Here is a 12611-nt window from a genome sequence, read left to right on the forward strand (position 1 = left end):
ATTGTATCCTAAGTGCTTGGGCAACTGAGTATTTCGCCTGGTCATCTGTCTGTTACTGGATATTTGTGTTTTGTTTCTTTAAAGTTTCTACATGATAAGAGGATAATTAATAATGGTCTGTAAGACTTCACCGGTTTGCTTGGCTTGTAAAGCAAACTCATCTCTTCACATAGGAAACAATTTACTTTGGCCTCCTCATATTTTGCAGCAGTTTGGTGAGCTGAGTCTTTCTATCTGAGACTGATCTAATCTTTAAGTGTTAGATTTGTGTTTTTGTTCTAGATTTTGGTCAAATTATAGATATTGGCTTGCTTCTGGAACCGGGATTAGCTTTGATCAGCTTTGATTGTCAGCATGATACACCCACTCTGCATGGAATGCCATTTGTCAGCCTGGAGCACCGTGTTTTAAATGAGACCATGGACTGAACCCTGCATCGAATGTACTTTGGACTGATATGAGGGACTTTGGGAATGGTTGATCTCTGACAGTTAAACCTTGCCTGGATCATCTATTATTGTGTGTTTAAGATTTGGGATGGGATTTGTTAAAACTGTGTAATTATTGCTGTTATGTTTGAGGGCATTTTAGGAGATGCTACCGTACTAGTCTGTTATGTATAGGGACTTTGATTCACTCTTGGGGTTTGAATATGGGATGATCATTTGATAATTCCTTTCCGTGAGAAAAAAAAAAGGGGGGGGGGAGAAAGAGATAGAACACTGGGGAAACTGGTATTTTTTTTCAAAATACCTGAAAGAAAGGGAACCCCTAGCTCCTATTCATTTTGCCTTAGGCATTTCTGCCCCACCCCTATGTCACTAGTTCAGACTGAATTTGGATGCTTTAGTTTTAGAATCCCTTATTTTGTTAAAATTGCCCTGGCAGACTCAGTTTTGGGGATTATTTTATTTAGAAAAGTTTTAGAAATCATACACCTGCCTTGGGACTTGGCAGTCTCTTTGATCTGTTTTTCCAGTCCTGTAACCCCAGTTCATTAATTAGTACCTCAGCATTTCAAAGGACCTTGTTTGATATCAGGTATCTAAAAGTTTGGAGTTTGCCTGCCTTGATGGTCTAACTGTGCATAATCTGCAATCTGATCCTTTCTGCAGCCCTGTTTCTCTGGGCGGGGACAGGTGGAGCTACTACAAGCCTCATCCTTCCCCCATGGAGAGGCTGCCTCTCTGAATGGGCCTTGGACCCTGCTGATCCGTAGGCAGAGACTGAGTTAAGTGCACAAATGACCACAGATCTAACTGTCCATCTCAAACTGGATTCTCTGGCTGAGATGGTGCTCCAGAACTGTAGAGGGCCTGACATGCTTTCAACAAGGGAGCCTTTGTGTTGAGGTCTAGCTTTGGGGTACCTAAATGAAATTAGGGTTAAGGTCTAGTGGCAGGTTTGGGTACAGATTCGGCGTAAGGGGGTCTACTAGCGGCGCAAGTTTCCAGTAAAAGCATTTATTGGCCCAGAGAGCTAGATTGATAAAAGAGGTTTATTATTGGGTAAGCAAAGTTAAAGTATAGGTGAAGGTAGAGATAAGGAGGACACTGGACAGAGGGTCCAGTGGACAGAGGGTCCTCACGTGGTAGCCATGTTTGGAATCTCTGCAAAGAGGGGTTCCCAGCGTGGCCTTTTTATAATAGGAGACTTAGCTCGAGAGGCTTTTGGGTGTAGCCCCAAAGTTGGCTCATATCCGGGTGGGGCTGGGAACAGGTCAAATCTTCTATTGGAATTCAAAGGGACCAGGATTTGTGAGTTAAAGGGTAATTTACATTATTAACTAGGAGGGGGTGGGAATCTAGAAAGGAATCTTTCCAGCATCATTTGCACAGCTGTTAACTCTGGGGTTATCAGGGAGAGACTTGTTTTTGCCATATGAGTCCTTACATTTTTCTAGTTTTATTTTGGGTTGGTCAAAATTATGGTGCTAAGACCTCCTGGGTACTTAGGGGAAGGTGCTAAGATTCAAAGGTTTGAATATTTAGGAGAGAGAGTGTGGAATATTATGCCACAGTTCTCTTTAATTGTCTTGACTCAGTTTCCATGCACTAGTTTCCCTTGTCTCAGTTTCTTTAACTGTTCTGTGTCAATCCCCTAAATTGTAAACTGCCCCCCCTCTGGTCTGACTGAGGACTAATTACTCTAAGGTTATAAATTGTTATCAAGATAAAAAAGAGAGTAGACCTCTTGACTCTTTTCTGTCCTCAAGAATTTACAATATCCCTCTAAAATATTCCAAAATACCTCTGTGTATTCAGACATCCTGTCTCTGGGTTTTTTGTTTTTTTTTTTTTAGGATTTATGGCCTCCTCCATCCTGACAGCTTCTTACCCCTTCCTTTGTTTAGAGAAAAGATATTTAAGAAGTTGGGGTTCCTCCATTCATGGTTGGAGGCTGGAGCTGGCGGCTGTATGCTGGACGCTGATTCTTTGAGATGACAGTCTCCTCCATCCCTGGGACCAACATGGATTCCTCGGTCCCAGTATATCTTTATCTCTGTCTTACTGGATAATTTGAGACGAGAGTCCTGTCCAGTCAATCTTACTCTCCCAAGAATAAAAATATTAAAACTCTCTAATCTCTCTCCTGCCTCAGTTTCTCCGGCATTACAGTAAGAGCTACATCCTAACCCCAATCCTCATGCAAATTAGGCTAGTTTTTCCTTAAAGGTATTATGACTATTCTGGAGACTTGGTTGGCTCAGACTTCCTAGTTGCCTGAAGACAAAACACAGCCAAGGTTTTCTAGGTTTATTCTTTGATGCTTTGGCAAGTGAAAAAAAATGGCCAACCCAGATATGGGAACTGACTCAATTTGACATGACCTTAATGCTTAACTCTATTGAACATCATCTTGCTATAGTAAATAAAGCTCCTTTTGTTAACTATTAAATTACCTTACAGCATTATGTCTCTTCTCTTATTGGAACACCACTAGGTTTTCTGGTTGACTAGTGCTTTTTGAAAGTACTCTGGTTCTGGCTATGTAAGTATTTTTATTGTTCAGTCATTTTCAGTTGTGTCTGACTCTTCGTGACCTCATTGGAGATTATCTTGGCAAAAATACTAGAGTCATTTGTCCTTTCCTTTTCCAATTTATTTTACAAGTGAAGAAACAGGATTAAGTGACTTTTCCAGAGTCACATAGTTAGCGTCTGAAGTTAGATTTGAACTCAGAAAGCCCAGTATTCTATCTACCGCCCTACCTAGCTGCAACTGTGTTTAGCTATAGCCTATCCAACACTTGTTGGATGCACCCAACAGACCAGACCCTGTGTTTCAAAGTCCACTTGCGAATTCTAGCAGCCAAGCATTCTTCATAGACTTCCAAGGACTGGGCTTATTGGCCAGCCTTGCCACATAGCTATGACTCAAACCCCAACCAGAAATTAAATCTAATTGGGATAGATTAACAAAGCAAATTAAAAAGAAAATATCACCTTATTCAAAAGAACACCTCCTCTCACTGAACTGACTCAACACACAAACTACAAAAAAAGTGCATATTGCCTTTTACTGCTATTTTACTAATTTGCTAATTTACTCCTGTTTCTAGGACAACATCCCTACTGCAAATATTTCTTTACAATTCATATAGCTCAAACTCTGGCCTCGATGCCCCCTCCCTCTCTCTCCACAGCTATCAGTCCTCGGCTCTATCAAAGTGATAATTGACAGCTTCTAGATCAAGCTGCTGCCGCCATCTACTGGAGATGAGGTGAACAAAGGAAGAGTAAGAAAAGGTTCTTCAACAGAAATGTTAACATTTTTTAATGATTTTGTCCAACCAAAAAATTTGTGTCCAATCAATACATTTTCAGTGTGAGTCCTGTAATCATGCTGTGTATACAAAAGGACTTCTTGAGTGGCTTTTAAAAGCTTTTTTTTTTTTTAAATCCCACACCTTTTGGGCAATTAGGTGGCACAGTAGATAGGGCACTGGGCCTGGAATCAAGAAAACCTGAGTTCAAAATCCCGTCTTACTAGTTGTGTGATCCTTTGCAAGTCACAAATCAATAAGTGACAAAAAACACAAAGATGACTTGAGGAGGAAGAGAGCAGAAAGACTTCCTGATATTGTTGTTCTGTAAGAAATGACCAACAGGATGATTTCAGAGAGGCCTGGAGAGATTTACATGAACTGATGCTGAGTGAAATGAGCAGAATCAGGAGATTATTATTTACTTCAACAACAATACTATATGGTGATCAATTCTGATGGACTTGGCTCTCTTCAACAGTGAGATGATTAAAGCCAGTTCTAATTATTCAGTGATGAAGAGAGCCATCTACACCCAGCAAAAGGACTGTGAGAATTGAATGTGGGAATAACACAGCATTTTCATTCTTCTTGTTGTTTGCTTGCTATTTTGCTTCTCTTTTTTTCTTGTGCAGCATGATAATTGTGTGTGTGTGTGTGTGTGTGTGTGTGTGTGTGTGTGTGTGCATATATATATATTGGATTTGTTTAACATATATTGGACTACTTGCCATCTGGGGGAGGACACGGGGGAAGGAAAGAAAAATTGGAAGAGGGTTCTAATTCCAAGGGCTAATGTTGAAGAATTAATATGTTTTGAAAAATAAAAAGCTTTAATAAGAAATTTTTTTTTAATTAAAAAAAAGAAAGACTTCCTGGAGGAGGTGTCACCTGAATTGATCAGCTAAAAAAAACAAAACAAAACAAAACAAAAACTACAGGTTCTAAAAGGTGGAGGTGAAAAGGGAATGCTTAGAGGATGAATCATCTCTCCAAAGACACATAGATGGGAAATAATGATAGTTGAAGTTATCTGACATCAGCTCAGGAGCTCATCACCTCTCTCTTGGATATTCACTACTGCACTGCTTTAAGTCTCTATCCACTTCAATAAATCTTTTACATGATTGCCAATGTGCTATTCCTAAAGCATAGGTCTAACCATATTATCAATACCCAGCTTTAAAAGGCCCAGTGGCTCCCTACTTCCTCTGGGATCATATACCAACTCATCTGTTTGTCATTTAAAACTTTTTCCTTTCTAACTCACTATCCCCTCCCATCTTAAATCACACACTTTCCCACGCCAACGAAACTGACTTAGCCGTTCTTTGTGACATGATCATCATCATCTCTTAGAATTTCAACTGTCTTTCAAAGCTTATTCCAAGGATCACTTCCTTTAAAACACCCAACTATTAGTGCTTCCTTATATCCCCCAGTACCTTATATTCATTTTCGTATAATTATGATATACTTGAATGAAGAAAGTATTTATTAAATGCTTACTGATGTGGGTGGTTTGAGGACCAAAATGATATGGGTGATATAGGCATCAAAAGTTGGGGTTGGTCATATGAAGAATTCACAATGGCCATTCTCTTTGGCAAATGGAGATTTATTTAGGGGAATAGGTTACAGAAAAATGAAGAGATACAATAGCCACCAGGAATGGTAAATATGAAAAGACAAGTTCCTCAATAGAACTCAAAATTACCCAACAGAAAGGGAGCACCCCATGAGGTTGGAGCATGCCCTTAGCTGTCAGGCTAAATCCTGAAAGGGATTCAGCACCCCAAAAGAGTGAGTTAGCTATAAGGAGGAGAAGTGGAGTTGGGAAACAGAATTAGGGGAGATACCATGTGGCATGGTGGAGGAAAGAGAAAGACCATGAGGCAGAGTGCTTTGGCAGACTGACTCAAAAGAGAATAGCAGCCATGGAATGACCCATAAGTAGATTTTTATAGGGAAAATTTAACCTCAGGGACATAACTTGGATTTCTGATAGGGCATAGCAAGGTGAGACTGGTTGAGAACCCTACAGAGGTTGGATCTCAGGGGTTAGACATAACTTGGATTTCAGACTGGACAACCTCCCAAAGGGTGGGACCATGGAGCTAAAACAGATTTCTATCAGAGCCTTCTCCCTGCTTGCCTCAGGGATCAATTCTTTAGTTTCTCTCTGTCTAAAACACCATTCAGGACCTCATCAGTTACTAAGAGCAAAGCTCTGACAATACAAAAAGTAACAGTCCCTACTCTGACAGGGAGGACAACACATATGGAAGGTTTTTGCTACAAGTCAGATGGATAGGTCCCGTGGTCCATGACAGTCTCAGGAGGAAAAAAGACTGCAAGCTTCTAGAAAAAAAAAAAAATCAAGTATTGAGAAACCACAATCAGGATTACCTAGGATCTGGCAACTTCTACAATAAAGGATCAGACAGAATATGATATACCATATTCTGAAAGGCAAAGGACCTGGTATTATAACCAAGAATCAACTACTCATCGATACTGAATACTATCTTTCAGGGGAAGAGATGAATCTTCGATGAAGTAAGGGACTTTCAATCATTTCTATTGAAAAGACAAAAACTAAACAGAAATTTTCATCTTCAAACACAGAACAGAAGAGAAACGTAGAAAGATAAACAGGAAAGAAAAAAAATATTTAAAGGTTAAACACAAATAAGGTGCTGATACCAAAATCAGGAAAAACCAAAACAGAGAAAGAAAATTACAGACCAATCTCCCTAATGAATATTGACACAAAAATTTTAAATAACATATTAGTAAAAAAAAAATTTATCAGCCAGATAATACTATGACTAAGTGGGATTTATACTAGGAAGGCAGAACTAGTTCAACAAAAGGAAAACTATTCTCATAATTGACCTTTTCAATAACAAAACTAACAAATCATATGATAATCTCAATAGATGCAGAAAAAAGTTTTTGACATAGTACAGCACCCACTTCTATTAAAAACACTAAAAAAGAGTTTTCCTTAAAATGATAAGGAGCTTCTATCTAAAACCTTTAGAAAACATTAGTTATAATGGAGAGAAGATAGATAAATTCCTAATAAGATTAGGAATGAAACAAGGATGCTCACTATCACCACTATTGTGAAGACCGAGTTAGCACTCTGGATACCTTAGAATCAGCTGGAGTCAGGATAAGCAAAAGTCCTTGGTCTTTATTCTTGGTCTTTAGGGATAGAACTGAAGGGAATGGACACAGGATCTCCATGACTCTCCTCTTCTATCGCCAAAGTGATTCTGGCTTGTATTACTCCACCCCCAATCCCTCATACAATTCTCTGTATACACCAAAAGATCAAACCAGCACAGAATAGTGGGAGGGCCATTTTCCAAGCATATACTAATATTGTACAATTGGTAATTAGCCTTAAGTGGTCGGCTGTCCAACCCCAGTGCATCAACTCAGAGTTTCAGCCCTTTACAACTATTATTCAATATTGTACTTGAAATGTTGGCTCTAATAACCACTAAAAAAAGAAAAAAGAAATTAAAGGCATTAGAATAGGCAATGAGGAGATAAAACTATCATTCTTTGCAGATGATATGATGACAATTTAGAGAATTCCAGGCAATCATCCAAAAACCTATTTGAAACAATTAACAGTTTTAGCAAATTTGTAGGATATCAAATAAATCCACACAAATCATTAGCATTTCTATATGCTGCTAAGGAAGCCCAGAGATAGAAAGAGAAATTTCATTTCAAATAACTGTAGACAAAATAAAATATTTGAGTGTCTACCTGTCTAGACAAATCTAAGTACTATATGAGTACAATTACAAAACACCTTTCTCACAGATAAAGTCAGATCTATCTAAACTCAAAAATATCAGTTGCTCATGGGTAGGCAAAGCTAATTTAATAAAAATGACAATTCCACCTAAATTAGTCTACTTGCTCAGTGCCATATCAATCAAATTCCCAAACAATTATTTTATAGAGCTAGAAAAAATAATAAAGTTCATTTGGAAAAACGAAAGGTCAAGAATAACAATATCCCTTTCTGATTCAGATACCAGTTATATAATTTTATGCTGCCTTTCTTAGAGAAACATATATAAAAGCTGATGAGGTTCTTTTTTATACCCTCATGTATAAATATATGCAGAAAAGCTATTTTGAATTATTGTGTGTATTTATTTCCTACATTTATGTATCTGTAAATACATATTTTTTTGCCCATGTAATAAACATCCTTGAGATTAAAAAAAAAAAATCAAAGCCATCTATAGTCATATGAAAAAATGCTCCAAAATTGGAGGGAATGTGGGAAAATTGGGACACTAATGCATTGTTGGTAGAGTTATGAAATGATCCAACTATTCTGGAGAACAATTTGGAACTATGCTCAAAAGACTATAAAACTATACATATTCTTACCTCTCAGACCTGTGGAGAAGGAAAGAATTTGTGACCAAAGAAGAACTAGAGATCATTATTGATCACAAATAGAAAATTTTGATTATGTCAAGTTAAAAAGCTTTTGTGCAAACAAAATTAATGCAGACAAGATTAGAAAGGAAGCAATAAACTGGGAAAACATTTTTACAGTCAAAGGTTCTGATAAAGGCCTCATTTCGAGAATTGACTCTATAAGAAATCAAGCCATTCTCCATTTGATAAATGGTCAAAGGATATGAACATACAATTTTCTGATGAAGAAATTGAAACTATTTCTACACATATGAAAAGGTGTTCCAAATCATTATTGATCAGAGAAATGCAAATTAAGAGAACTCTGAGATACCACTACACACCTGTCAGATTGGCTAAGATGACAGGAAAAGATAATGATGAATGTTGGAGGGAATGTGGGAAAACTGGGACACTGATGCATTGTTGGTGAAATTGTGAACACATCCAGCCATTCTGGAGAGCAATTAAGAATTATACTCAAAAAGTTATCAAACTGCATACCCTTTGATCCAGCAGTGTTTCTACTGGGCTTATATCCCAAAGAGAAATTAAAGAAGGGAAAGGGACCTGTATGTGCAAAAATGTTTGTGGCAGCCCTTTTTGTAGTGGCTAGAAACTGGAAATTGAATGGATGCCAATCAATTGGAGAATGGCTGAATAAATTATGATATATGAATGTTATAGAATATTATTGTTCTGTAAGAAATGACCAGCAGGATGAATACAGAGAGGTTTGGAGAGACTTACATGAACTGATGCTGAGTGAAATGAGCAGATCCAGGAAATCATTATACAATTCAACAACAATACTATATGAGGATCAATTCTGATGGAAGTGGCTATCTTTGGCAATGAGAGGATCCAGATCAGTTTCAATTGATCAGTGATGAACAGAACCAGCTACACCAGTGAAATAACACTGGGAAATGAGTGTGGACCACAATATAACATTTGTACTCTTTCTGTTATTGTTCTCTTGCATTTTTGTTTTTCTTCCCAGGTTATTTTTACCTTCTTTCTAACTCTGATTTTTCTTGTGCAACAAGATAACTGTAGAAATATGTATACATATTAAAAAAAACAAAAAAAACAAAAAACAAACCTGTACATATCCTTTGATCCAGTAGTGCCACTACTGGGTCTGTATCCCACAGAAATAAAAGAATTATTTTTTGTGTCACAGTTCCCTTTTATTGTCCTGATTCAGTTTCCCTAATGGTCCTGCCTCAATTTCCCTAAATTGTTCTGCCTGTTTCTTTAGTTGCAACCCCCTTTCCTGCCCATTAGAACTGAGATAATTAGGGCTGTGGAGATCTGACATTCCAGAAGATAAAACTCCAGATGTCCTCTCTCAGGTATCTAATTATTATCCTCTAAGTCCGGAATTCCTGGCTCTAAACTGGAACCTCCTTAATTCCCAGTTTATAAGAATTTATGGTCCTACCCTCCAATCTGTCAGAACTATACTGATGGTCCCTGCCTGGAGATTCCCACTCACCAGAGTTTGGATTCCACTCCCTGACTTTGTTTAGCTACCTGAGTTGGCTATAAATAAGTTATTGAGAACTCACATTGGCTGCTGGATGCTTTGGACATCAGTCCTGGGGGCATCATGCCCCCAGCACAATCTCCCTTTTAGAAATCCAAATAAAAATATTAAAAACTCTCTAATCTCTATCTTGCCTCAGTTTCTCCAGCATTACATTGGGAAAAGGACCCAAATGTGCAGAAATGTTTGTAGCAGCTTTTTTTGTGATGGCAAAGAATTGGAAAATGAGTAGATGCCCATCAATTGGGGAAATGGCTGAATAAATTATGGTACATGAAAATAATAGAATATTATTGTTCTATAAAAAATGAACAGGTTGTTTTTAGAAAGACTTGGAAACCAGTTCCAAAGGTCTTGTGTTTGAGAGAGACATTTGCACCCAGAAAGGGAATTGTGGGGACTGAATATGGACCACAACAAAGTATTTTCACTTTTTTGTTCTTTCTCATTTTTTTTCCTTTTTGATCTGATTTTTTTTTTTGTGCAGCAAGACAATTGTGGAAATATGTATAGAAGAATTGCACATTTGACATATATTGGATTACTGGCCTCTAGCGGAGGAGATGGGGGGAAGGGAAGGAGAAAAAATTTTGGAACACAAGGTTTTGCAAAGGTGAATAATGAAAACTATGTTTTGAAAATAAAAAGGTTAAAAAAAAAAAGCCTAGAAAGATTTATATGAAATAATGCTGTGTAACACAAGCAGAACCAGGAAAATATTGTACAATAGCAAGATTGTGTCATGATCAACTATGACAGACTTAGTTCTTCTCAGACGTTCAGTGAACCAAGGCAATCCCAATAAATGTTGGATGGAAAATGCCATTAAAATCAGAGCAAGAACTATGGAGACTGAATTTTTAAATCAACATAAGCTATGTTCATTTTTTCCTTTTTTTTGTGGGGTAATGTTTTACACCAACTTTTTTTTTTAAAATCAATCGATTCTATTGGCTTTTAGAAAAGGTAATTTACCTTGGGGTTGGGGGGGGAGGGGGGCGGGGAAATGGCGATACAGTCTATCCTTAAACAATACATAGTCCCTGGAGAAAGTGGACAGACTTAAAAGTACACAGGTAGTAAAACAATCTGCGTTTGACTTTCTGGATTTCAAAATCGTGCCCATTGCACATCATTTTCAGTATGTTGTCTTCCCTCATTAGAATGTAAGCTCCTTGAGGGCATGGAATGTTTTTTTGCTTAAGCACTTAATGTTGAGCCTGGCACATAGTAAAATTCTTGTTTAATTCCTTTTCTCTGGTATTTAGGGCCCGAAGTCAGTGGAATCTTGTTTGGAATAGCAATGGAATAGCAGTGGAAGACAGGTCACTCAGGATTGGGAGATACACCTCAAGAATGCTTAAAGTCATAGGAGTTAAGAGCCAATTCAGCAATCAGAAGCAAGTAACAGAGGGCCTCACAGGATACTTGGGATCCGTTCCATCTCCCAACATCTGTTCCTAGGCTTTTTGGGGCCCTCACAGGGGCCTGCGTCAACTTCTTATTGGCATTTTTGAGGGATGAAGCTAACATTGGCTTATTAGTTCAGGGTTGATGTTGGGATCATACTGAGCACTCATAGTTATATGAAACATTAAGTTTCTCAGCTTTTAAATATATCCTTTTGTTGTGAATTCTTAACCAGCTCTGTCCCATTGTGAGGAAATCCTAAAAGGAACTCATCCTGTTCCTATTATCATAATTACATATAAAGTCAGTCCACATTTGTCCCACACTTTGCTTACTTCCCTAGACTCTGCTTTTGCTCCTCCTCTCCCGAGATTTTACGAATAAACTGGGAAGCATGTTGCTTAATCACCTATGATTCTGAATCGTTTAGTCATATTTGATTAAGCCCATGAGCTATTGTACATAATGGCAAATCTGTTGCCTAATAAAGGCCTGTCATGATTGTTTTGTGTTGTAAACTTAATCATTATGCTTTCCCACTGTCAAACTATGCTCTCTCAATTTCCTAAACACTTCAGTTCCTCTAATCTATGAAAACTAACAGGAAAGGGTGTGGTGAGACTTGCATGGTCTATAGATATCAGCTACATTATTAGGTCTATACTCCTAAAGAAATCAAAGGCTTTATATACACCCTCTTTATAGCAGTTCTTTTCATGGTGATCAAAAATTGTAAGCCGCTTGTCTTCCTATTGGGTAATGGCTAAATAGTGTGGTATGAGAATGTAATGGAATATTGTGCCTTAAGAAATAATGAAATGGATAATTTCAGAGAAACTGGAAGGACCTTTTATGAAATGATGCAATGAAGTGAGCAGAACTACAACAATCTATACAAAAGTAATTTTATGAAAATATTTTTAGAGATTTTTAGAACTTCAACCAACACAATCATAAACTATGAATCTAAAAGAATGAAAATGAGGCATGGCATTCAACTTTGTTATTTTAAAGAGTTGATGTTTCCTTTAATGTTTGTTTCTGATTTTTGGCAGAGATATTTTGGAAGAAATATTTCTAAATCATCATTCAACTCCTGGGTTGGAGAACAAAGCCAAAGATGTCAGACTCTAAAAATGATTAGTAACAAAAATTTACTACTTAGATGACTTTTTTTTAACCCGACTTGTGAAAAAGAGAACCCAGAAGATACATTTCATGTGCCATATTGGAGGAAGGAAATTTAGGAGGATGTATCCAACTTCTAAATGCTTACTCTGACATTGCTCTGCCCCACTACTTACTCTAACATTCTGGTAAGCGGTAGTTTTCCTACAATGGCACTCAACTGTGGGATGCTTGCTATTAGTTAAGGGAAGTTTGTTTAGCCTGGGCAGTTTTTGCCTGGCACTCAACATTGATG

The sequence above is a fragment of the Antechinus flavipes genome, chromosome 4, assembly GCF_016432865.1.
Source record: "Antechinus flavipes isolate AdamAnt ecotype Samford, QLD, Australia chromosome 4, AdamAnt_v2, whole genome shotgun sequence".
NCBI lineage: Eukaryota > Metazoa > Chordata > Mammalia > Dasyuromorphia > Dasyuridae > Antechinus > Antechinus flavipes.